Raw genomic sequence first — 4,772 nt, forward strand, 5'->3', positions numbered from 1 at the left:
GCTACGAAACGACCATAGCAAAATAAAAAAAAATCTCGAAGCAAATGTTTGAACAATCGAAAGGGCACGATGTTTGAGCCCACTTCATGAATGGGCCTGAACCCTACCAAAGCTTCTAATTAAGCAAACTATTCAAAATCAGTCATTGCTCAAAAAAAAAAAAATGATTCAAGCAAACTGATTAATGGACCGCACGCAACTGCCATTCTATGAACGCTCGTTCGCACATACATATCATCATTCTAAGTATCGAACATTCACGAACGCGTTCAAAAGAAAAAATATACAACAACAAGAGCGGTCAAAGTCTTATGCCTCAAGGTATCACTAGTAGAAAAAACTCTATAGGTGGCCACTTAAAGGTTGCCCTTATTGAACAAGGGCAACCTTTGACAAAAAAAATTAAAAAAAATTGAAAAATGAAATTTCATTTCCCTCCCATTTAAATAAGCGCAACTTTTGCACACTGCTGCCCCTCTCCCTCTCTCCTACTCTTGCACACGGCTCGTCCTCTCCCTCCCTCCTACTCCTGCACACGGCTCGAAAAAGTCCCCGGCGCTCCTCTTCACCAGCGTTCTCTTCACCGGCGTCCTCTGCTCTGCTCTCGTTCTTGGTTCAACTCACATACTCCTCTTCCGTTTGTTCTTCCCCTACCTACGTACTGCACACTGCTACTCCCTTAACCGCTGACAACTTCTTCTCTTCACCGTCGTCTACTCTTCTTCGCTACATCCACCCTCCGACGGCGGCGAAGCTAGATCTTTCCGGTAAATATCCGGCAGAAGCCACTAATCCGACAAGGTAATTGCTTCCTTGTTGTTGATTTTTCAAGTTTGTTTTAGCTTTTTAGCTTTATTGTTTGGATTTTGTTGGCATTTTCTAGGAATTAGTTGATTTAATTGATATATTCTCATTTTAGAAGATAAAATGCGGCAGAATTCAATTTATGTTTGGTTTGTTCAAATTACCGGCCCGATATTCTTCGATATGCAGCATGAATTGATTTTTAGGGTTTATGCAGTTTGTTCTTTTGATTGCTCATTGAAATTGTATTCAGGAATTAAGGTTTAGGTGAATTTGTTGTAAAATTATGTAACTATGATGTTTGAATTTGTTGTGAATTTGTTGCTGCTGGTTGCTTTTGCGGCCTTTTGAATGAAAATTGGAGCATAATGGAAAACTATATGGGCAGAGGTGCTCCCGCAAATGGGTCTATTTATGTTTGTAACTTACCTGAAGGAACTGGCGATAACATGGTAGCGGAATTCTTCGGTACCATTGGTTTGATTAAGGTAGGAAGGTCGTATCGTACTGTGAATATGGTGATAATGCACTTTGCATCTTCTATAGTAGGAATATAGTTAAATCATCAATCTGATAGTGATAAGCTCAGACCAATTCGTTCAGGGAAACTTTTGTTGTGGAGGTTGTGAGTCGTACAGTATTCCAATAGTCTGGAAATAATCCTTTGGTGTTCTGGATATGTGTTATCAGCAACTCCTGATTAAAGTGTAAGGATTTCTTCCATTTAGTTGTAATGATGTGCTATAACTAAATCACTAAATCTTGTAATGACTAGGATCTTCTTGTTGATTCTATCTCTGCTGCTTATTATGGATAAATTGTTTGCAGGACCTCATACATAAAAAGGCAACAGGTGTAAAGAAATCCCAATCGATAGCTAAACCAGCTCATCCAACATTGCCTAAGAAGGTATTTCTAACAATGTAAAGAGAATAACTTTCCATTTACAGACTATGAAACTAGCGTATTTTTGCACAAGTTGGAGCTTTCTTTCACTTGTATATGCACAATGTGTAGTGAACCAATTATCTGGTGGAATAACTAATGTTCTATACTGCAGAACTTGTAAATTCCGAGTGGGACGACTAGAGAAAAGGATTAGACCCTTGCTTGAGCTGCTGCCAGCTTCTAGCTACTGCTGCTGCAAGGTTCTAGCTGCAGCTGCTGCCAGCTTCTAGCTGTTGTTTTTGCTGCTACTGTAAGCTAGTTGCTCCTGTTGCAGCTAGCTAGCAACTGCTTCAAGTTGCTGCTTCAAGTTGCTGCTGTCAGTCAAATTTCCATTGACTGGAGGTCATCCAAAAGATCAGCATCCAAACTTTAGCAGTGTTTTATCCTGTAAGTTATTTACTTTCAGTTACTAAACTGCTTATTGTGCTTCTTTTATTTAAACTGGCAGGTGCAACATTTGTTGCCCCAATGGTCAGACAAGGACGTATGAAATCATTCATTGAGGAAGCCGTGTTAAAAGTGTCAGACTGGGGTTGATACGTAACTGGCTGGAGGTCTGTGTACCTGTTGATTTGTGTTTGCCTCTATAATTAATTCTGTTTTCTAGTAGAAGATATGCTAGGAATGATTTCCGCACAGAGATGGTTAATTGAAGTTCATATGTACTTGGTGTGCGGATATCACTGCCCTAGATATGCACATTTCTTTGTATTTTGAAACTGAAAATTTCACATTCTATTTTTTAGATGATTATTCCACTAGAATCGAAAGGGCTCGGAGTTCAAGTGTCAATGATTCCTTAAATGCTGTCCCAGGTTTTACACCACATCTGGACCTAGAGAATGTTTAATTACTTAATGTTTTCTTCCTCTAATCTACACGTGTTAACAATTTTACAGATCCCGATTGCATCCAGTCTGTATCTAGAAGCAGTCTTGCTCCCCCCGCATTGCTCCAGTTTGCTAAGTCGAGGAAGCTATCTATTGAACGATCTGATTTCAGAAAGTATGTCACCACCTTTTTGCCCCTAGTTTTTCTTATTAGTTTTTCATGCATGGATATTCCTCTGTGCAGTAGGAGATATGCTGACTTACTGAGTATTTATGTTCAAAATTCAGAATAAGTTTACTGTTAATTAACCTAGCTTAAGCACCTTTAACGGCAGAAAAATAGGGAAGAAATTGATGATTAGATTAGTAACCACCTTTTTTCTTGCTTCTATGGTCTATTCTGATGTGGCTTTTTTTTTCTCGAGCTGCTGCCAACGTCTAGCTGCTACTGCTGCTGCCAGCATCTAGATGCAGCTGCTGCCAGCTTCTAGCTGCTCCTGCTGCTGCAAGCTAGTTGCTCCTACTGCAGCTAGCTAGCACCTACTACTGGTGCTGCAGCTAGCAAGCACCTACTTCTGCTGCTGCAGCTAGCTAGAGCCTATTGCTTCTGCTTTACTTTGCTATGCAGATTCAGATCCATGACCACAGTTGACTTACATTGACTTGGTCATGAATCTGATATCTGCTTCTTCTACTTGTGTTCTCCTATAATCTGTATAAACCACGTAAAGTAAGTCAAATTTAATGCAAAGAACTCAAAATGAACATAATTAAGCCAAATAAACCTTCAATTAGGTAGAATATAGTTTTTAAATAATAAATTGTTGCCTATACTTTTCTTAAATCACCTCAAGAAAGCCAATTTTAATGCAAAGAAGTTAGCTTGTTTGATCCTTACATGTCATATTTTGACAAAAATAGTCGTTTTCGCTCCCAACTCTCAACTCATGAACCCAAATAGGAACTCTAAACCCTTTACATGTTTGAAATACTTATTATTAGGTTTTCAATCATCATTCTCATATACTTTGGTCAATTTTGAGCATTTAAGGCTCGTTCGATCCTTACATGTCATATTTTGACAAAAATAGCCGTTTTCGCTCCCAACACTCAACTAATAAACCAAAATAGCAATTCTTAACCCTTTATATGTTTAAAATACTTAGTATTAGGTTTCTAATCTCCATTATCATCTACTTTGGTCAATTTATGAGCATTTAAGACTCGTTCGATCCTTACATGTCATATTTTGACAAAAATAGCCGTTTTCGCTCCCAACACTCAACTAATTAACCAAAATAGGAATTCTTAACCCTTTGTATGTTTCATTAACACATAACTAATCATATGAATCATGAAAAAGGTGTAGAAAGTGTTCTTAGGTTCGTTTGTTGATATTTGGGATTGAAAATGCCATTTATGACCATAAATGACCTAAATCGACCCAAATGAACCATAGGCGTGCATAACGAACTTGAAATGAGTTTCATTAACACATCACTAATCATATGAATCATGCAAAAGGTGTAGAAAGTGTCCTTAGGTTCATTTGTTGATACTTGGGATCGAAAATGCCGTTTTTGGCCATAAATGACCTAAATCGACCCAAATGAACCATAGGCGTGCATAACGAACTTGAAATGAGTTTCATTAACATGTAACTAATCATGTTTTGAATTTGTTCTTTATTTTGAAGGTTTTCAAAGGTCCTACGGAGGAGAGGCCCTTTACCAAGGAGGAGATCCATGAAGTTCGAGACAAGTTTGCTAGACACATTCACCGATTTTGAAGTGCCGTAATATTCTTGTGAATTTGTTATATATTGAATTTGTTAGACAAGTTAGCTAGTAGTTTTGAATTTGTTATATATTGATCATTAGATTTCAATTATTCTCGTTTAATGTGTACGTGGTATTAGAGTTGTAAACTTGAAACGTCAAGCTGATGTTTGGTGAATACGGTTGTTATAAATGAATATGTATTGCAAAAATTGTATTATATTGCAGAAATTAAATTCAATTTTTTTTTATATTGCAAAATATCAGGAATTATATTGCAGATTTTTTTTTTTAAAAAAAAAAAAAAAAAACTCAAAAGTTGCCCTTGTTTGCAACAAGAGCAACTTATGTGCAGCTTATAAGTTGCCCTTGTTTCAAACAAGAGCAACTTATGTGCAGCTTATAAGTTTCC

General features: G+C 37.3%; 1 long non-coding RNA gene across 4 annotated transcripts; it reads left to right on the plus strand.

The window, feature by feature from the left end:
- The first annotated feature begins 205 nt into the window (after positions 1 to 205).
- Positions 206 to 4,527, plus strand: LOC130459726 (uncharacterized). Of its 4 annotated transcripts, none has more exons than XR_008919309.1 (8): positions 206 to 801; positions 1,193 to 1,292; positions 1,408 to 1,511; positions 1,633 to 1,713; positions 1,865 to 2,306; positions 2,499 to 2,567; positions 2,652 to 2,757; positions 4,279 to 4,527. It is a non-coding gene; the product is annotated as an uncharacterized lncRNA (long non-coding RNA). The 4 variants fall into 4 exon arrangements; XR_008919311.1 differs by lacking the exon at positions 206 to 801 and having other exon boundaries at positions 828 to 1,292; positions 1,865 to 2,094; positions 2,201 to 2,306; XR_008919308.1 differs by lacking the exon at positions 206 to 801 and having other exon boundaries at positions 828 to 1,292.
- The last annotated feature ends 245 nt before the right edge of the window (positions 4,528 to 4,772 follow it).

The sequence above is a fragment of the Spinacia oleracea genome, chromosome 4 (assembly GCF_020520425.1).
Source record: "Spinacia oleracea cultivar Varoflay chromosome 4, BTI_SOV_V1, whole genome shotgun sequence".
In the NCBI taxonomy this organism is placed as follows: Eukaryota; Viridiplantae; Streptophyta; class Magnoliopsida; order Caryophyllales; family Amaranthaceae; genus Spinacia; species Spinacia oleracea.